At 37.6% G+C, this 23,025-nt stretch overlaps 1 pseudogene across 1 annotated transcript in view; it reads left to right on the top strand.

The window, feature by feature from the left end:
* Positions 1 to 23,025, top strand: part of LOC149141502 (ubiquitin C-terminal hydrolase 13-like) — a 239,702-nt pseudogene that overhangs the window by 97,124 nt on the left and 119,553 nt on the right. Inside the window, exons 15-16 of the transcript XR_016264985.1 lie at positions 22,387 to 22,509; positions 22,594 to 22,671. The product of XR_016264985.1 is annotated as a ubiquitin C-terminal hydrolase 13-like (transcript). The remainder of the gene's footprint in view (positions 1 to 22,386; positions 22,510 to 22,593; positions 22,672 to 23,025) is intronic.

Here is a 23,025-nt window from a genome sequence, read left to right on the forward strand (position 1 = left end):
AGAGTATAAATAATTTTGAAGATTTGGATAGGATCACAGAAATATATGGAGAGAAGCCTTCATCAACTCAAATTTTAGAGATAGCCAAGAATAAAGAAAGAAATCATAGTAAAACTTTCACTCCACCCACATCGAAGTTGAATATTGACTTGGGAGGATGGATTAATAATGCTAAGATTTTAGTTCCTGTCACTGAAATCATGAAGATTCCCTCCCAAAGATATAAATTGTTGAAAGCCATTGATGCTCCCAGTGGAAAAGAAATGTCTAATTTTTCTAAGGATAGATATGTGGATGCCCCTATCACTCTGCAAAGTAGTGATATGTGTAGAGATAACAGAGACCACCAACCTTTTTTCATAACTATGTTGGTCAATGGAATGCTTTTACACAATTGTATGTTTGACTTTGGGGCATCATCTTGTGTCATGACTAAGAAAGTCATGAATCAGTTAAATTTGAGGATTTCTAGACCCTACCACAACATTTGTGCAATGGATTCAAAGATCATTAAAGTGTGTGGTTTGATAAAAGATCTTCAAGTCCACTTAGCTGTACATCCTGACATTATGATCACCATGGATATTGTGGTGATTGATGTGCCTGATGCTTGGGGGATGTTATTGTCTAGAAAGTGGGGAGCTGATATTGGGGGTAGTTTGCAAATGGATTTAAGTTATGCTACCATCCCTAACAGTGAGGGCATCATGGTTAGACTGGATAGGGAATTGGAGAGAAAGTTTCATATAGAAAATCCCAGGGAGCCTCATAATGAAATTGTGTATGAATCTGATAACTTGGGAAACTATGCTATTCTGGCTAATTCTTTTCCTCCTTTGGAGGAGGAGGTTGATTGTAAAAAAGATGGAGTTTGGCACATGAATTTTGATGGTGCCCATTCTAGGTATGGTAAGGGTGCTGGAATTGTCCTTACCTCCCCTCTTGGTCACATATTCAAGTTTGCCTATAGACTGGAATTCGATGCGACCAACAATGTAGCAGAGTATGAGGCTCTATTGTTGGGTCTTGAGTTGGCAAAAGACTTGAGGATAAAGTTGCTTAGTATCAAGGGGGATTCTGATCTAGTCATTCTTCAAACTAAGAATCAATTTGCATGCAAGAATGATAGATTAAAGAAGTATCGAAATGCTGTTTGGGATAATATGGAATATTTTGATGCATTAGACCTTCAAGCAATTCCTAGGGAAGGAAATAAACAAGCTGATGAGCTGGCTGTTGCTGCATCTACATTACAGCTTGGAGAGAACTTGGTGGATGATAAAATTAAGATGGAAATTATCTTTAGGCCATCAGTTCCTGACAATCTAGAGCATTGGCAAATCTTTAATGATGAAAGCCAGGTGGTTCGTTTTTTAAATAACATGGAGGAATTTTCTGAATTTAAGGCTGGCTACAAAGAGGAAGGATGTGATTATGAGGAGTGTAATGTGGTGACAAATCCCACTCCTAGGGAACGTGTAGCCTTGGAGCAAGTGTTTGACAGACATGATGCATCAAAGAGAAAAGATGATAAGAAAATTGACCCAGGGGAATTCATTGAAGTGAATATTGGTACCCCTCATGACCCAAAGGTTATTAAAATAGGCAAGGGTACCAATGAGCAAGAAAGGAAGAATTTGATAAATTTACTTCATGAATATAGAGATGTTTTGGCTTTTTCATATGATGAGTTGAAAGGTTATAGGGAAGATGTTATGGAACATACTATCCCTCTTAAGGACGAAAATGCCAAACCCTTTAGGCAGAAACTTAGGCAAATCAATCCTAAGTTAGCCCCCTTGGTACAAAAGGAATTGCAAAAGATGCTTCAGGCTGGTATTATTGCTCACACTAGGCATTCCACATGGTGTTCAAATTTGGTTATTGTGAGGAAGAAGAATGGATCAATCAGGCTATGTGTAGACTTTCGAAATCTTAATTTAGCATGTAAAAAAGATAATTACCCTTTACCTAATATGGAAACATTATTGCAAAGGGTAACAGGATCTGGAATGATGTCTTTGTTAGATGGATTTTCAGGATACAACCAAGTCTTGGTGAAAAAGGAGGATAGGCATAAGACAACATTCACCACACCATGGGGTACTTTTGAATATTTAAGGATGCCTTTTGGATTAACGAACGCTGGAGCAACTTTTCAAAGGGCTATGGACTATGCCTTTAAGGGTTTAATTGGGAAATTTCTTGAGATCTATCAAGATGATTTAACTGTTTTTTCTAAAAATGGAATTTCCCATATAAGCCACCTAAGGCAAATTTTTGATAGGTGTAGAGAGTATGGAATATCCTTAAATCCTGCTAAATCTATTTTTGGAGTGACTGAAGGGAAGTTGCTTGGTCACATCATCAGTCAACAGAGTTTTTTAACTCTACTTCTATCTTCTCATCATCTTTCTTGTACCCAGATTCCACACCCTACGGGGAATTGTAATAAGTGATACTAGTAATGATGAGTTTTGAATTTGTAACAGGCCTAGGATGTTGGGACTCGATCAGCAAACGAGTACACCTTGGAGTGTTTTTTTTATCCGGTTAATTATCCCTTCTTTTTCAGAGGCGGATAATTTTCTGGATTTTTTCACTCATGTTTTACCCCAAAGCCGGGGTGACGGTTTGAAGATTGAGCCCCTGACACATCTTGGTGTCTAGAGTCGATGTATATTACCATACTAGATCACACAAAATGTTTCGTGGAATTTGGCTAGGTCTAAGTAGGATTTTTTAATAATTAAAAATTTCCCGCAAAACGGGATTTTTTAATTATTTTCTATGTAATGGTGTAAATAAGTGGCCTTAGGAAATGTCTGGGGTGTATGACTACTCGAAATTCATCCTCAGAGGCCCAGCATTATCCTAAGACCCACTTTCGGGGTCAAAAAATGACTTAGAGCCCCTCAAAAGCCGATTTTTCAAGTGACAGTAGCAAAAATGAAGAAAAATTCAAAAAAAATGAATAATTGGAAAAATTTATAAATTTTTCCAAAGTCAAAATAAGTCAAATTTTGACATGGAAATTATGTGGAGAGTCAAGGGTGATGTGGCGAGCGTGTGGGACCCACCTCATAAGGTACAACAGGCTCAAGTCAAAAGTTTCAAGTCAAAGTCAAAGGGGCCCACAATGAGCTCATGAGAAGTACGTACAAGCAAATGTATGAAGTGACTGTGATTTAATTTAAATCAAATGTTAATTAAAGTCTAAGGTGAAAAAGTTAATTAAACTTGGAGGGACCCCACATAACTATAGCCTACACATTAGTTTGATAAAAGGCACATGATAAAAGATATCTCCACGTACAGCTACAGCAAAGGAATATTCACGCCAGTCAAAGTGTCAACGCAGCCACTCCAGCTCCACGCAAATCAGCCAATAGCAGTTCAGTTCAGCTTCAACGCAGCAATTATAGGCAGAATTTTAAGAGGATATTTACGCTGGGAATCAAGGAGACAGGTCCACGTATGGGCAAATTATGTGCATGTTGGCGGTCAAAGATCAACGCTACAGCAAGGCATCTCAACGCAGATTTGGAAAGATCATTTAAATGCATGAAATCAAGGACATATCTCCACCGAACTGTACACATGTACCAAACAGCTCAACATTGCCAGTTACCTACAGCAAATACTCATATGCCAAATCAGATTACACGCTGTCCCAATCAAATTTTTAATGCAGCTGTCAAAGTTATATACGCAGATTTGTGAAGCAGATTGGAAGGTTCAGTCAACGCATAAGTTATGGAGTGTGTCACCACTATTCTACACCCATCCATCCATGTGTATAAAGCTAGTTACTTCAGCTCCTACACAGATCAGATTTGGCAGCGAACAACAGTTTAGAGGCAACCTATACGCACAGTTAACAACAGTCAATACAATCTTCATAACAACATACACAGCAGTTGGTTGGCTTGGCTGTTTGAGGTGTCAACAGCAGTTGGTTGGCTTGGCTGTTTGAGGTGTCAACAACAGTTTAGAGGCAGCCAAACACAGAACAGATTTGAGGATATACGATGGACAACCAAGGAATCAAGTTTTCTGCCTACAGCCAGTCAGCTTGCCACTTGTAATTTGATTTTCTACATTGGGATTGTCAATCCATCTCCACTTGTCATTGGAATTTTCCTTGGGATCATCTCCCATTTTCTTATTTATATGAGTCTTGAGCTCTCATTTGGGATGGATAGAATGAGCTGTTGGGCTTGCGGAGACTCTGCTGGATTTTGTACTCAACTTTTATATAAATAAATCAAAGTCTTTGGGGTTACTAGCTTCTCTTGTGGTGCATTCTTTGGTTGATGAGGTATACCTGTGTCATTTGATGTTATTATTCATTCGATTATACATTGCTATCTAGTTGTTTTTTTTGTGCATTTGCCTGAAGGCATTATTGTCTAGGGAGGAGATATTTGCAGCTATCTCAAATCTCCTTTGGGCTTGGTATATTTTGTACTCTTGTTGTAGCTTGTCATTTTCGGTTGAATGACAAGCTCAACTTGGTCTCTATATGCCAAGTCTCTTTTGCGCTTACAATTGGTTTGCAGGCATTTTTGTGTTCAAAGGATAGGTTGCCAACTCTATTGGAGTGTGAGGACTTCTTCGGTTGGAATAGTCACCTCCAAGGATATCAAAGGTCCCACAAGTTGTTCAAGCCAACAATCTCATAAGACATCAAAAGATTTATTTAAGAGTGTTCCTGGAGGCAATTCAAGTTTGAAGAAGAAAGCTAAAGCATAAGCTAAGTAACCCTTTTCCATTGGGAAACCCAAGTGAAAGGTTATTTGGGCTTTCATTTGAAAGCATTTGACTTCATTCTAAGCAAAAATAAAATAAAAAATTTCATTTCTCAAATAGCAATACTTTGAAGGCACTGGTTGTTTATGTATCTCATGCTTATCTTATGTGTTTATGGTTATTTCTCATATCAGGTTTGCTTATAAATCTTAAATAAATAATCTATTTAGCTCTAACAAATCTCCTAGAAACTCACATCTTTGTTTTTAACTTAACTTTCCATTAGGGACCGCCCCCCTTAGCTAACCTAGGAGATAGCTCAAACGGAGAGAGTTGGGATTAGTGTGACAACCCCTTCTCTGAGTTCCCTGCCACCAACCACACCTTGTGGGGTTGAAGGCTTTTCTCACTGACCTGTAGGTAGGTGTAGGCGGCAGGGTCAACACAACCCACTCTTGATACATTCTTAAAGGAGCTCTCATTTGTTCTTTGAGCCTTCATAGTCTTATCTTACAAAGTGGTTTTGCAGGGGTTTTGGCACGTAGCCTGTACACAAGCCGAGAACTTCTAAATTTAAATCTCTTTTAAAAAAACATTGTACTTCATTTCATTCATTTGTTATCTAAGAGCTTGAAGATGGCTAAGCAAAGACGAGAGTTTACTCTCACTCTTTAGCTTAACCTTTTGTAAATTATAATTGTACATATACATTTTATCTTTTTGATTTTTTTCACTAATACTTAACTTATTTTGCAGCCATTGTTTGGATTGTTTGCTAACTCTTGTGTGGCAGATTTTGAAGAGCAACCTCCTGCGACATCTAACAAGTCTTTGCAGGACCTTTGGAAAATGTTGGGGGTTTGATTTCCAAGGATGTCATGAGCCCTTTTGAGGTTTATTTTGGCCAAGTCGAGTTCACTAGAGGGCTGCCCATTTTCCTCTCTAAGCCATGGGCATTTGGAGGAAACTCACACCTTGTTTCCCTTGCAAAAGTTTTGTGAGATCTTATCACTACTTTCTCGAGAAAGGAGGTCTAGTGTCCAAGTTTCAAACAATTATTGTGAGGACTCTCCTTGAAGTTTAGTTGAGGACTTTGAAGGGCCATCTTCTCATTGTAATATTAATAAAAGATCTAATTTGCTTGTGGGAGCTTGGGATTTTTCCCATGGCATCCCTCTTCCTCATTTAGAGGAGGGATTCTTGTGGGTGACCTAATCTTGCTTTTAATTTTTTTTAGCTTTCTAGCTTTTAATTTCATATTCTGCATGCTTAAAATCTAAGTCACAGGACACGTCCCCTAGGGCCCCGTGTCCCGTATTTTTCGTATTGGACACGAAAACGGCCCTAATACGTGTCCAATACGATTTTCATCGTGTCATCAAAATTTGAATACGTATTCAAAGTTTTCTTTTCGTGTCCCACATTCCGAATACGCGTATTTCGTAGGTGGAATACGTTGCCCTAACGTATTTCGACTATTTGAATACGTACTGCGAAAAAATCATTGTTTAAAGCCGACGCGTTGGTTTATTCCGGCTTATTTTCGTCCAACATTCGTCTGGAGCCTTTGTAATTACTAATTCTTTGTAACAAAGACTGTTCCAGAGAGAGATAGACCAGGTAGATTGCATAGTTTCCCATTGCACAGGGTTTACACAAGCAGAACAGTGAACAAGTGTGAAGACTGTTCTCAGCAGCCACTCTGTTATGCCTGTTGGTGTTTAGCAGTATAGAAGTATGCATTGAGAACAGAGGATTATTGTTCATTTCTGTGGAGATCTATGTGGGTGACAAATGTGGGCTATAAGTCCTCGTTTACAGGTCAGTAGCTGCATTCTCCCAGCTAGACACACATCATACCTATAAACACAAGATAACAATCACCAAATCCATGATTTGGCATCACTTAAAACTCATGAAAAATATAGCATACATGTGCATTCTTTCTTATCTCAACATGTTATAACTAAGGATCAAGACATTAATCCATCTCAATACAAAAACAGATGATCAGGCAATCTTCTTGGCATGAATGAAAATATGAAATAGTTCATAGTAACGTACAGAACATCACTATGACTCTATCAGCCTCAGAACACACTCATTATAGACTCTCAGCATCATCCTTTGAAGCATGCTGCAGCAGTCAAATCACACTGTTCCTCATTATGCCTTGAATAGAATTATAAATGGCAACTGTGTACACCTTTACTAACAAGAATCCTACACATAACTGCATTCTTCAAGCTGAAAACCATTAAATCTACCTATGATCAGATGATAACAACCACCAAACCCATGCTTTGGCATTCCATTACTTGCAAGAAACATGGCATAAAAAACTATGGATAAGCTGCAACCTGCAATTTAATATGGATAAAAAACTATATTTCGGTATATATATATATAATATAATAATATAATAATATATATATATATATATATATATATATATATATTTTTATTAAATATATATAAAACGTGTCCCCCGTGTCCTGTTTCCAAGTCGCTGCATTTCGTATTGAATACCTCGTATTTACGTGTCCTCCGTGTCTCGTGTCCTCGTGTCATGTGACTTAGCTTAAAATCAATACATTTCACTCCGATGCAAATTTTACTAATCTTGTATTTAAATTCCCACATGAATATGCTCTCAAGTTTTGCAAACTATTTTTCTTTGAAGCATTTGCATTTGCATTAGTTTAATTTGGGGAATTAAGACAATTTGCACTTCATCTAGGCATTTTAGTATATGAAGGCCCTAAGCCTCACTAAAACTTACCTCCAACTTAAGTTGGTTGAATAGACTTTTAAGGACCCTCTACCTCTATTGCCTCCTCATCGTGAGATCCAAATTTTTGGGCGAGGATGAGGTCTGAGGACTAGAGTTCAATTGTAACTTTGCCTTAGCGCTAATTAATAAAATAAACTAAGAATTCATTCCATTATATTTGCTTTGTTTGCAAAGTTCTTAAATTTCTTGCTATCTTGATGGTTTAAAGTCTCACATGCAAATCTTATTTCAAGAGGCACTTTGGATTGAAGCATTGTAATCTCTTTTGCAACAAGTTTAATTTTCTCGTACTTGTAAATTGACTCATCTTTTGGTTTAATTGCATATTGTCATGAATGGTTGATTTCACTTTCAAGTACTATTAATTTGGGTTGAAAACTTAATTGCATGTTGTCATCTTGGTCTAACATTTGAGTTTTTTTGTATCCTTTTGAGCAAGATAGTTTCCATGCTTTGATTTGTAGACAATATGCTTTGATTTGAAAGCATTTATAATATCTTGTGCTAACAATTTATTGCTTCACTTTTCAGGGTTATTTTGGATTTCCATTTGAAAGCATTTCACTTCATTTTAAGCAAAATACAATTTCATTTCTTAAAGAGCAAATACTTGGAAGGCACTAGTTGTTTATGTATTTCATGCTTATCTTATGATGGTTATTGCTCATATCAGTTTTTGCTTATAAATCTTAAATAGATAATCTATTTAACTCTAACAATTCTCCTAGAAACTCATATCCTTTTTAACTTAACTTTTCATTAGGGACCACCCCCCTTAACTAACCTAGGAGATAGCTCAAATGGAGAGAGTCGGGATTAGTGTGACAACCCCTTCTCTGAGTTCCCTACCACCAACCACACCTTGTGGGGTTGAAGGCTTTTCCCACTGACTTGTAGGTAGGTGTAGGCGGCAGGGTCAACAGATATCAGTGCCAAAGGTTTTTCTTTTATAATTGTGTTTTTTTTAGTTTTCAGTATAGAGACATATTATTTCTATCATTAATTTCTACATTGAACTCTTCTGCTATAGTTTTTAAATGGAAGGAATTTGTATTGGCTATTATTATCTCAAAGAACTGCATTAGGATCTAATTATTAAAGCTTGCAATATTCATAACACGTTCTTTATTTAGTTGTTTGTTCCACTGAATCAACTGTTTAAATTGTAAGGCTGATACACAGTAATTGGAAGGTCACAGAGAAGAACCTAATTTTATGTTTCCATGTAGTCGTCAATATATCATGTCATCTTGATATCGAATCTTTCTCATAGTTGCCTCTTGGGCCTTACCTTTATATGGTCACAATTTTGATCAGTGGTGAATTGTCCAAATCAGAGGGATTAATGACATCACATGCACTTTAGATGGGTGAAAGTTGAAGCTGTTCAATGTAAAATTTGGAATTGAAGTTGACAGATGAAATTGAATTTCATTCATATATAAATTCACATGACAAGCATACATCTGTTTTCTGTACAAGGCAGAATTTCAATAAGCAAATGTTAGGGAGTAAGTAACTGTGCCAATGAGGGTTCTTCCAAAGACCATGAAAGTTGTCTAGTCCCTTGGGGATTTTGTCTAAATCAGTGTTATCGGAACCGGACAGGAACTGGTGGAACCGTTCGGTTTGATTGGTTTGGGGTTCAAACCAGTCCGGTTTGAGGTTTGGAACCGAAAATGGCTGCTTCTGTACCAAACTGGCCTTTTTCACTAAACTGATTGGTTTTGTACCATTACCATGAATTGAATCAGGATGTTTGAGAGTGGTTCCAACCTCATTGGATTTCATATAGAGAAAGTAGAATTTTAGATATCACTCAAATCCAGCAGATTTAATAGTTTTTCAGCATATTAGGATCGGGAGGATTCCAATGTTATCATTGCATTTTGTCATGTACGAGAGTATGGAACTAGTATTTAATCAAGAGCACCAAGCCTTCTATGTACCTTGATGTTAGTGACATTGGTTGTCAAACTCCTCTATCATGACCCTACTAAAAATGTACCCATCACTCAAATGATCTTGACTTGACATGCTATGTTTTTTCTATGTGATATTGATGATGAATATCTCAATATAGGTGATGATTTTGATGATATGTAGGTATTTCTTGTAGCATGATTTTTTTTGGATGCTAGAGGCCATCTAGAGCCTGTTTGTCGATGTATTTTTAGTTCAAAGATGGATTTCACTTGGTGCTATTTAGGATGTGTGCACCCTTACATGCTATATAAATGAGAACTTTTGGTTATTTGTGCATAAATGGTTTGGATTCATATGGATGTACATGAATATATATGTTTTTCTTTAAAATTTGAATATTTTATGTGTTTTTGGTTTGGTTTTTTCACTGGTTCCGAGCGGTTCCTGGTTCAGAGGGTTTTCCTGTTCGATCACCAGTTCAGTTCCGATAACATTGGTCTAAATTACTAAGTTTTGGATATGAATCTGCAATTTGGAAGTCAGGATCCAGATGTGGTGGGGAAACTGTAGGTAGAAACAATATAAATATATTTTTATATTTTGTAAAAATACAACTTAATATAACAATTTAAATATATAATTATAAATATGTAACTTATATATACATTTTAAATATATAATACTTATTATATATAAAATAATCAGTGTATTGATTTTCAACTGCTAAATTTTATGAGTATATATAAAGTTATAAATTTTAATTGATACTTTAATATATATAGGTTGTATATTAATTGTTATAATTACAAGTTTAATATAAAATGTAACTTGTAATTTCATAAGATCTAATGTAGATGCTATAAGTTTATTATAGTGAATCATATATACATATAGCTTCTCATTCCAAACAACATAACACCATCAACCCAATACTCATTCTAGGCTACATGGCACCATGACATTATCAACTTCAAGCACAAACACAAGAGGATGATAGTTAAGGCCGAGTTATGAGTGACAACAAAGGAGACCAAAATTTGGCGAATACAAAGTGGCAAGTGAAATTTGATTTATTTTTAGTTTTTAAAAGACCAAAAGTAAAGGATCCATTTTGGACGCTTGGGATTTGTTTTACAGCTGAGGGATCCATCTGGATCTGTGCATGAAAATGATCCTGGGCGGATCTAGGTAGATCTGGATCTGGATCCAAATCCAGGGTTTTGCATTTCCATCCCCCAGGTTCAACAGATCCAGTGGTAGAGGATTTTGTACCTGTTTTCCATTAGAAAACTTGAGTCTTTAATTTTTATCTTGTTAGGTTTCATAGTGTATATCTTACTTATGAAGTTTACCTTCTACTGATATAAATATACATGAACACCAAGTAGAAAAGGTAGAATCTAATTACTTGATAAGAAATAACCAAATAAGCCATAGACCACTTTTTCAATGCAAGTGGATATTGTCACAATAGCACAACCATCCCTAGAATGGAATTCATTCTTGTCAAAAGGGTACCTGCAAGAATGTACTTTTTAAAAACTTTCCCTATGATTTGCAAGCCCCTAAAGCAGATTATTATGTAGTAGCTTCTAGGAGCAAATTAAGCACCTTGTTTTCTTGTTGCAAGCAGTGGCTTTGGCGTTTATTTTAACATAGTATGCTGTAGTCTGTACCATAAGAAAGATATGATGCATAATGGATGAATGGAACCTTCAATATTTATGTATATATTCTAGCTGGCATGTTAAATAAAATTTGGTTCTGACAATGTGCACATTGGCTTTACTTCCATTTCATCTCCCGCAGTTTTAGAGTTGAGTCCTACTGTTTATGTACTGGATACCTACATGAATATTTAGTTAAACTCCCAAGGTAACAAGTATATATCCAAACTCTATACAGGTATTGCGATGCTATCAAACTTTATAGATTCTAAACAGCCTCAAATTACAATGCTAATCCTCTTGTAATTGCTATGTACATCATAAAAGACGTAAAAGCTAAACCAATCTTATATGAAACCTGGATTCTACTACTCAACAATTATAGACCTATGTTGACTCCAGATCTGTTAGTTGCCAATATTTTTCAAATTCTTTGAGGTAGCAATCTCAATGTGAACTTACTTCATAGCTTAAAGACTATTCATCCACACTGGGATTGCTACCTTGATGAAGTTGATACATCTTGGCATATGACAGGGTGAAAAAGGTTCTGTGCTAGTGGCTTGAGCACACCTGACTTTGGATTAAAATTCTATGCTTTTTTTTACAGGGATCTGTCATTTTATAAGTTTATGCGTCACCTTCCTCTTTTTGAGATGTCTCTGTATTCTAGTACTATTGCCAGATTTTTTTTTCATTTGTGGACATAATAAAATTATCTTATCTGAGCTCTGTAATCAATAACATAACAGCAGAATTGATGGCTGGGAAAATACTCACAATTGGATATGCAGGGGAGAAACCTACTCATTCTGCATCTGTGAAGAACTGAGAAGGCAGCATTTGGATTTTTGCCAATGCCCGCTAGATTTGAGAACTACAAGGACTGATGCCTGCTAATTTATATCTAGTTTCTTAAAATGAATTTTTGGCTGTTTTGGAAAATATTGAGAAATGGATATGCTGTAGAGAAATCCGTTCAGTCTGCCACCCATAATCTATAAGTGCTGACCTCATGGCATTCAATCCTAAAATATATGTTTTGTTGTGTAGGGAAATAATGAAAACTGATATGCAAGAAGAAACCTACACAGTCTACAATTGTGAAGCTCTTGAAAAGTCAGCACTGGACGAATACCCATTAGGCCTCAATGAAATCAATACATCTCATTGCATGATATATCTGGCATTGTGTTATTAGGACTGGACCGAACCAGTCTGAACTGGCTGGTCCGACCGGTTTGAAGCCTATTGGTTCAGACCAGTGACCGGAACCGCTTTTGGCCGGTTCGGTACCGAACCAACTGTTCTTATACGAAACCGATCGGTTTGGTACCGAACCAGACGGTTTTTGTACAAAACTGATCGGTTCGATACCGAACCAGCGAGTTCTTGTACGAAACTCTGACCGGTTTGGTACCGAACCGGCCTTTTTCACTGAACCAGTGGGTTCGCTACCAAACCGGCCCAGTTTTGTACCTTGCTGCCAAGGACCCTTTGAATGCAATTTTTTCTAAGAAAAAACAATGATTTATGATAGGGGAAGCCTAGTATTTGACCATATTGTCCTACTAATGCTATGTAATTCATGGTAATGTTAAATTTGTAAAGTAAAATGATACACCGTTTTACTTAAATTTTTAACATTATCATGAAATGACTTAGGATGTTTGAGAGTGGTTTTGACCTCACTCAAAATCCAGTATACTCAGCGGTTTTCCAGGATTTCAAGATTGCGGGGATTGCAACGCTCCGTTGGATTTTGTCATGAATGAGGGTATGGAACTAGTATTTAATCAAGAGCACCAAGACCTCTATGTACCTTAATGCTAGTGGCATTGGTTGTCGAACTCCTTTATCATGAGCCTACTAAAAAGTACCCATCACTCAAACAAAGTATTGACTTGATAGGCTATGTTTTTTCAACTTATTTTAATGCTTAGAGGGTGATAGTGATGACGAAGGTCCCAATATAGGCAATGATTTTGATGATATGTAGGTATTTGTTGTAGCATGATCTTTTTGGATGTTAGAGGCCATGTGGAACTTGTTTGTTGATGTATTTCCAACGTGTTGTCGCGCAGATTGGCACGACAACGCTCGGACCGGGGGCTGTCACTCTGATCCCCGATCCCTCCGTTTAAGCCTGTCTCCCGCGGCTAAGGGGGGTAGACCCTGTGAGGTGATGAGACCAACTGTCGACCAGTTGGTTGGGAGACACGAGATACGATAATAAAAAGCACTTGAAAGATTTGATTAATTTAACAGACCAGTGCCTTAAGAGATTATTATTTGATCGATTACTTATTAGATGATATAGAAACATGAACTGTGAACATCAATCATTAATCATCAGCTAAATCAAAACGATATCCAGCGACTGAAAGATTCAAAAAAGATAAATGCTCTAAACCACCACGAGAATCCTAATCCAGATATCAACTTCGCATCTCGGCTCGAAAAATTAGCATCTCAGCATAAAACACATAACGCGAAAGCTCATGAGACTTGCAAAATAATTTTCCAAAAAAAAAAAAAAAATCTAAAAAAAGAAACTATTGAAATAAATCTAAAATTAAACTAGAACTAAAATAAAATATACCTAAATCGAATCCTAAGCTCAAATCCTAAATAACAAAACCATGCTAAAACTAAAACTAAATCTAAAGCTGAGACTAAGAAAAGAAATCTTTTTTATTTTTTATCTTTTTATAAAATTTAAATCTAAACAAAATAAAGTCCTAAACTAAAATAATAAATAAAATAAAAAAGAAAGCTTAATCTAAAACATTAAAATCTAAAATTAACTTAACAAACAAAGCTTAAGACTCCTCTTCTTTTTTTTTTTTTTTTTTATATTATAAAGATATCACAAAACAAAATCTAAGGTTTATAAAGCTAAAAAAAATAAAATTTAAAAAAAATCTAACTTAAAACTACACTAAAACTTAAAACATCAAAACGCATTGCCAAAATCTAAAAATAAAACTAAAAAAAAAAATCGAGACTGAGCTAAACCCTAACAAAAGCTCATCTACATAAACATCCGTAAAACGATTGAATAGCACAAGATGAATACACTATGGTGACCAAAGCAACGAGACCGTAACCCTGAGGAAGAAAATCGATGATGAGCTGAGCCACGGATATGATAAACGCAGATGTACAAGCCTAAATCGTGACCCAGTTTAAATCGATATATGCATAAAAATTCAGTGCGATATACTCAGGAAATTGAAGATGTGAGACGCGGCGACCCCAAAGAATCAAAAGACGGCGGCAGTGAAACAGCAGATTCGATTTACCTGAGCGTGAATGATTGGAGCTTACCTGGCAATCGATCTGCAGGCTGAGCACGTGTAAACCCAAGCCGCCTAAACCACTATCTCTCGGCCACGGAGCAAGGAAAACCAGCATCGAAGCAGATAATTGTTTTTTTTTTTTTTTTTACAGTCGACGGCAAAGAAGGATAGAAAACCGAAATCGATCCGAGGGTTACGTTACATCTCTCAGCAGAATTCGAATAACGATTCACGTTTTTACCTGAGGCGCGTAATAGCAGCTATGGAATGACAAATGACAATCGCTAGCCGATAGTCTTTGCAGATAGCTGTAGATTGCAGGTTCGATGAAGAAGCTCGCTCCTTGCGTGGATGCAGTGATAGCCTCACGTGCAGGATACTAGAAACCCCGGCGTTCGATATAAAAGATTTGGCAATCGATTTTCACCTGATACACAAATCGAGAAGAGTTCATCTGCTGCCAATGCCCTGAGCCTTTGATACGCAGGCTGCCTGGCTTCGAGACCTGGATCTCCCGCTGCTTTGATACCTCCACACACAACGGGATTCTACGGCGGCCCCTTTTTTTAGAATTTATGTACCTCTGATCGCAATTTGTTAAGGCTCCATCGTCAGTATATCACCTTCCCACCAGGCTTTTGATGATTTGACAAGGGTCAATGCGGAAGGCAGAGCTGAGGGTTTGCAAATGGAACGAAGAGGCTGTAGGAGATACGTTTTTGAATGAACAGGTTTCTTGACTGTCGCAGCAGCGTGAGTTTTCTGTAGGTTCACGAATTGCTCTGACAGTGGCAACGTATGGCAACGATTTGAATCAGATTTCTCCACTTGATGCTCATAGGATAACACAATTTCGAATTTTTACTTGATAATGCTCAATGCAGTGAGGGTCAAGGAGATTGACTGCGGTCCTGCAAAAAAAAACAAAACCCTATATCAAAACTGTACAAAGCAAACTCTTGAAACCCTAATAAAAAAATTGTGAAAAGCAGAAGCTTGAAAACCCTAATAAAAAAAAATGATTAATGTACAGATTTAGCCCCTTAGCAGCCAGATTTAGCAGTAAACACAGAAAATTTTTAAAGATAAGAAATTTCAGATTGTCACTGTGAAAAAGCTTCAGAAATTTTCTCATGCAGATCAGAAAGATAAAACCGAATGATAAACCCAGGATCAAATCCACTGGGCTCAGCAGAAAATGCTTGCGGGAGTTGGCTGGTTCAGCCGAGAACTTCCCCGAACGCCCACAAATTCCTTCAGAAAATGTTATTCTGCACAGCTCAAAACAATCGTCAATAAAGAAGGCAAAATGCTGCTAGATCTCAAACAGTAATGGAGATACCTGCCATTACTCCTGAAACCCTAGCAGCACCCAAACCCTAGCAAGTGAGCAAGATACCTGTACCCACAATACTCTAGAAAAGCTATTATTAACAGCTGAAAATAACATATGCAGAAAATGAAATGATCTCACAGCATTCCAAGAGAGTAACACCAGCAAGATATGGACCCCAAAGTCTTCCTTTATTAACCAGAAACAGATTTACAAGAGAGCTTCTTTAGCCTTAGACTCACAGATCGAATCATCTCAAATGACTCCCTAAGACCCTATATAAAGGAAATGATCCTAACGGCTAGTTCGAGTGATCCATGTAGAAATGATCTCGACCGTTGATGAGGATCAAGACATCTCTTGATCTCATCCGTCGATTTATTCACTTAAAATATTATTATTTTATTAGTTAGGGTTTTTGCTTCATTTATTAATTTTTTATTATTTTATTATTTTTTATTCATTTTTTAATTTTTTAATTCATTTTAACATGGATCACTGAACTAAGTCTTCGGAAACATCACCTAGGACCTAGAACTTAGGACTCATGAGGGGATTTAAAACATTTCTCGACCCTCAGGACACATTACATCATGACTTTTACAAAAATACATCTTAAGGGACAAACCCATTTAATACAGACCCTCACAAAAACACCCAGTTCTGCGACACAACGATAATCTAGCAGATCAACACACTAGGATTCTCCTAAAGTTCTAATGACAAAATCAATCCCGGCTTTGGGGTCAGGTTTGAAGGAAAACTCTGCCGATCCGTGGATCGGTGAGACAAAAAACCTTCCGGGACGTAGATTATCATCAGAAAGTTAGGTCCACCTAGGCAAATTACATACATGACTCATGTCTGCTAAGATTATTTACAATTAATACATGCAGACTGGGTTTAAAATCAAAAAGATCAAGCTGCTGATGATGGCAGGATGGCACGGACATGCTGATCAGGTGCTGCTTCTTTCTGTCAAGAAAAACGGGGTGCACTGCATGGGTAGTTGACCAGTAGGGGTCAACACAACGTATAGATGGATTGCACAATGTTATTTTGATTATGTGCACCTTTACATGCTATATCAATGAGAGCTTTTACTTATTTGTGTATAAATGGTTTGGATTCATAAGGATGCACATGAATATATATGTTTTTCTTTAAAATTTGAATATTTTGTGTTTTTGGTTGACCAGTTTTTTGGTCTGGTATTTTTACTGGTTCTGGTCTAGTTTTGACCAGTTCCTGGTCTGGGGGGTCTACCGGTTCGATGACTAGTCTGGTTCTAATAACATTGGTCTGACATTAAAATTTGTGTGTACTAGTTGCACGACATGCATGGTATATCTGGCATTAAAATTTGTGTGTACTAGTTGTCGTTATGCAAAACTAAATTGCAATTAAATTTTGTTGTTTGTTGTGTAAAGGTCTGTTGAATTGTTGGGGTAGCTCCCTTTAGGTTTTCTACAAGCAAACTCTAGATATGGGATATTCTAGCTGGAAGAGTGGGGGTTCCAGGCCTACCAGATGGCTCCCTCTTGCTCTTAGAGAGAAATTTTCTCTAGGTGAGAGATACCTTTGGCAGCACACCAAGTTTGAAGACGCTGAAGGGCAGGAATGGTGGATAATACAGGCTTGCCAAGAATGCTTTTTTTCCCAAAATTCAATATCGGATCCACTTCCAAGGATGCAGGATGTATGAGATTTAACGAGAGGAAGGGCCTTTTTGCAGATCTTTCAAATGGAGGAGCAATTACAGAGGGGGATAGGGGAATGAAGTAAATGTTGGCGAGATGTGGAGAGATATTTACCTTCCAAGATCTGTTTCCATTAGTGTTCTCTCTTTGTGATAAGTCTCTAAAGAATTTTCACTCCCAGGGTTGTATTCATAAGTGTTGGTTGCCTTATTCCAATCACTCATCTTTCATAAAGAACTATGACCTTTTTCCAACTGAGTAGATGATTTTTTTTTAGTTTTGTTTCCCCCCTTGCCCAAGGAACTACCTAATGAGGATTTCAACTTGCTTTAATATTCCAGTTGGAGCTTGAAGGATCGTGTATGGATAAAGAGGAAGAGCTCACAAGGTTGATTTGATTAAGATGGCACGACTTGCTAAATTGAGCGATTGTGTTCCCTAGTTTTGCATTTTCTTTTTCATTTTATCCAATATCTCAATCCAAACCTACGATTTCATTGCATGCTTAAATATAGGCATTCCCAAGAATTTGAAGTGCTTCCACTCTGTTTTATAAGGAATTTCAAATATTTGAGAAATTCTTCTTAGAGTTCTAGGGGGAGTGTTCCATCCAAATATGTTGCTTTTGATTTTATTGAGGAGCCCTCCTAATGCTTTGAGAAAGAGGTCCATAATTGATTTGAGTCTTCGCGCTTATTGTTGGTGAGGCCCCTCCAATCATGAGGGTGTTGTCTGCAAATTGTCAGTGGTTCAGGACCTTTTGTTCCTCTATTGAGCTAAATGTCTGTGATCATTCCTCTTTGTCTCTCGTGTTCCAGTTTTCTACTAGGAGCATTTGCCATTAGGACATACAAGAAAGGCAAGAGAGGGCATCCTTGCATTATCCCTTTAGTGCTTTGGAAAAAATGGCCAGGCCTTCCATTTACAAATATTGCTACCCATGGCTTGTTGATGCACGCTTTAATTAGGCCTATGAATTCATTAGCAAAACCTAATCGCTTCAAGACAACAAATAGAAAGGAGTGTCTTACCCTATCGAAACTATTTGCCACATCTAGTTTGAGGATGAAACCTTGTTCTTCTTTGGAGAGGTTGGGATGTATTGCTTCTTGGATGAGGTGAATGCTGTCCACAATCTGTCTATGTTAGATGAACACACCCTGGTTTTCAGATATCAAGCCCGGAATGAAGTCTTTGAGGCGATTTGCAAGAATTTTGGTCAAGATTTTGTAAGAGGAATTGCATAAGGAGGTTGGTTTGAAGCGATTGAAGGACGAGGGTATGGTTTCCTTGGGATTTAAAGATATGAAAGTTGAATAGCCCCCCCCCCGCCTCCAATTTTGGGTTTCTTTTGGGTGTATTGGATCATTTTTAGGAGCTCCTTTATAGGCCCCCAGTAGGATCTATAGAAGGATATGGAGAAACCATCAAGCCCTGGCACTTTGTTAGGGTGCAGGCTCCAGATTACCTTTTGCATTTCTTCCTCTGTGATAAGCTCGAGTAAGATTGCATTTTGCTCTTCAATTACTAATTTTGGAATTGAGCTCTAAATTTTCTCGAAATCAACTGGCTTGAGGTCAACGGTCAAGAGCCTTTTAAAATGTTTAAAGGCTACTTGTTTTACCTCTTGCACCCGTTCGGCTTGAATGTTCCCTTCTTTGTAGATAGATTGGAAACAATTTTTATTTCTTCAGGCCTTTGTTTAGTTGTGAAAAAAGGCTATGTTTTTGTCTCCTGCTTGGAGCCAGTGACTTCTTGATTTGATTCTCTTGTCTTCCTCCTCTTTCCTATTTATTTGGTAAATTTTCCAATCGAGCTCCTTTTCTTGAGGTTGGAGTTCCTTTGTCTCTGTTCCATTCTCCATTCTTAACTACATTGCTTCTAGTTCCCTTTGGGTGGCTCTCTTTTCCTAAGTGGGTTCTCTGTAATTGTTCTTTGCCCAGATCTTGAGGGCATACTTGACAATCTTTAGTTTTGACTTCCAGACAAAGTTTGGAGAGCCATCTATTTTTGTGTGTTAGGCTTGTTCGACCAATGGATGCACTTCCTTATTCTTGGACCAAAGAGGATTGTAATGAAAATGGAGAGGACCAAAGTTTCCTTTTTCTTGAAATATAATACTTACAAGCTTATGATCTATGTATTTTTGAGGACACAGAGGTGGAGGTGGCTATAAGATTAGTGTAGAAAATGAACCTGTGCAAACATTCTTTGATGTTGTAGGGACCTTGGCGCTTGTTACTCCACTTAAATTTGCCATTTCTTGGCTTGATGTCTATGAAACTTTAATTGACCATAATGCTTTCCAGTTTGTCTCTACATGGATCAGGGAGATATTGACAACCTCTTTTTTCTTTGCAATTCATTACCAGATTGAGATCGCTTGCAAGTATTTAGGAGAGACTATCTTTTGAATCTAACTTAAGAGCCAAGGAGTTCTAACTTTGTTCCTTGTCTCTGTAATGGATCGGGCCATAGATGTTATAGAATGTGAACGTCTTTCCATTATCTTTGTTCTTGAAATCAGTCTTCACCCAATGCTACTCCTGATGTGTATTTAGTATGTCAAACATTTTATGGTTCCATATTGTACATATACCTCTTGATGCGCCCCTAGCACTGATCGCTATTTCTTTCAGATCTTTACTAATTTTCTTGATTATAGAGGCCATTTCTTCCTCGCTTGATTTAGTCTCCTAAATGAGGACTGTGGGTTTTTTAGATCCAACTGTATCTCTTATTGCACTTATTTTTGGAGTTGTTCCTAGTCCTCTACAATACCAAGAGACCATAATCATCATTTACCTTGGGAAGGGGTGGTAGAGCCCTTGACTCTCCCTGCTTGGGTCAAAGATTCTTTCATTGCTTGTCCTTTCCCTAAAAATTGATCCATGGGTTGTTGAATGCCCAATGCCATATCTTTTTGTGTTGCTTCATCACAGACTTCCTTCCAATTCTCTTTTGTGATTCATCTGGGGGCATCGAGTGTTTTGGCTCTTTGTCAAGATGTTAGCAAAGGACGTAGTAGATTGGGAAGGAGGAATGAGAAGTGGATCAGAGGGTGGAAAGGTTCAATCTTCATGCATTGATTCGTGAGGCCTTGTGGATTCTTCATGGTTTTGAAGAGGTTGGAGATTGTCCCTGATTTGATCAAGAATTGTAGATTAGCGAATTGGGCTTGGGGGGTATGGGGGGGATTTTCCTCTAAAGCTTCCCCATCCTCCTGCTCAGTGGATGTGTTTTGTTGGTCATCGGGATCAACAAGAGGGTATTGGCTAGGATTTTGAAAATGTTTGAGGTGCAGGGAATAAAAGTTCCTAAGGAGCGTGAAAGGTCGACATTGATTGGATTTGGGATAGATGGTGAAGGTTGACGAGCCAAAGGAGGGACACGAGATTGGGATTGCCCATTTGAGGATGGGTTTTTTCTGGTATTGTTGGATTTACGCCTAGCTGTTTCCGTTTGCTTTTCGTTGTTTTCTAGAGATTCAGTTGTTGATTGTTTTGGGCATCTATTTGCAAAATGACCATATTCGTGACATACCTTGCATTTGGAGGGGAGCTGCTCATAGTCAAGTTGCTTTATATGTGACCAATTGTGAAACTTACGCTTAACTGCTTCAGGGGGGCCTTTGTCTAAGTCAACCTCTAGGCAGATTGTAGTGCATACATGCATGTTATCCTTTGGCTCGTTCCGATCTATGTATTTTCTGATTGTGTTTCCTATTGCTCTTACTGAATCATCTCCCTAGCAATGGAGTGGTAGATGAGGAGGGAAAACCCATACTAGGACAGCACTGGGAATATCGAGCTTCGGATCAAAGTCTGGGGTCCATCTGATTAAGTAAAGGGCTCTTGAATCCATGAAATATGGCCCATTTTTGAAGATTAAATCTCTGTCTTCCTTTGTTTCGAAGGTGTAAAACCCTCTGCCGCAAAAACAAGCTGAAATTTGTCACTTGATTTTGGTGGACCAGTTACGCTCAATCCACTTTTGAACCAATTTTAGTGAAGGCCACAGGTCGGTAAACTATTCTACCAAGGCTTGCTCGACAAGGGAGAGAGCTGCCTTGCGAGGAACTGTCGGGGGTAAATCTATTTCAGGGATGGATTCCAAGTGTTTTACAAACTTTGAGATTGCAGGTCGATCTTGCAGAGGGCCGAGGGAAGCAATCAAGGAGAGGAATGCCACTGCTGCAAGGTCAGGAGAGGGGGGCTGTGTGTGGGGAATGGCCTCCCACGGAGAGGACTACAGATGGGATGTGAAAAAGCAGGTCGAAAGCAGAGGCTTCAGGGGTTGGCAGGATCGGAGCCGAATGCTTTTGACATATCTCTTAATATACCAGGGGAATTATTCATACATATACCCTCTTATTTAATGTTGTAGAAGATCTCTATGTTAGTAATGAAAGCGTAATGAGCATCTCCACGTGCAGTATTGGCCATATTCAATTTAACAATTGCGAGGGATGGAAGGTTATGGATATAATTTTCTATCATTTTGAACATATTGCAACTAATTGAAAGGCTAGAAACTATAGTGGAAAATAATATAGTGGGTATTCTGGATATTTTAGTGGATATAATGTTCTGCATCAAGGAATGACCATTGTTCTGTAGCCCCAGGATAACAGAGTGTAAGATTAATGTTTAAAAGTTTCAGTTTCTTTGAGTTTCTTGTATGGGATTTACTGTGGCCTTCACAGGAAATAACGATGTATTTTCTTTGTTCCAATTGTTAATTATAGTTTATCCTTATTCATTTAAAGATTTGATATGCATCTTATCAGTGTTCAAGGGACCTGTAAATGTAGTTTCTGATGACATTTTTGGGACTGAATAATACCATTTCTCATTTCAACCATCAGTCTTCTTTGTAGATCTATTTTAATGGAAGATATTTAATTTTGCAGGAAAAAGTTGCAAAAGAATTTGGTATTCCAGTGCAATTTCAGCGGTTTTGGCTGTGGGCTAAGCGACAAAACCACACATACCGTCCTAACAGGCCCTTAACACAACTGGAGGAGTCCCAATCTGTAAGCAACTTTTGAAAATTGGTTTTCCTGCAATTTTCTTGAGTTTTAGCACTTATTGCAGTCCTTATTGTTTAAACTTTACAGGTTGGTATCTTGAAAGAGACTTCAAACAAGGCACACACTGCAGAATTGAGATTGTTTTTGGAAGCCGTATATGGTCCGGTAAATTTCTGAATCTGACATGTGGACTGTTGTTTTCAACATGGTATATATAGGAAGCTTGTGCAATGAAATATTACAGCACAATTTTTGTCTATCTGTTAGCCATCGAATATTGGCTTGTTATTTTCAAATTAAAGTTGTGTCATTTTTAATAAAGGAATGGCATGGTAACTTCAGAACCTTTTTATAAGCTTTGTACATGTAAATAGTGAAATAAATCTTGGTCCAAACATTCATATGATGTGTTACTTGTGGAAGCTTAATTTGCTGAAGAGTGTTCCCAGGTTAAAGAAGTGCTATGTTTAGTAGCTTATTAGTGCCAATTGTTTAATTAAAAGAGCCCATAGAAACTTG

The sequence above is a fragment of the Pinus tabuliformis genome, chromosome X (genome assembly GCF_031772625.1).
Source record: "Pinus tabuliformis cultivar Carrire ecotype Pingquan chromosome X, CPIR1, whole genome shotgun sequence".
In the NCBI taxonomy this organism is placed as follows: domain Eukaryota; kingdom Viridiplantae; phylum Streptophyta; class Pinopsida; order Pinales; family Pinaceae; genus Pinus; species Pinus tabuliformis.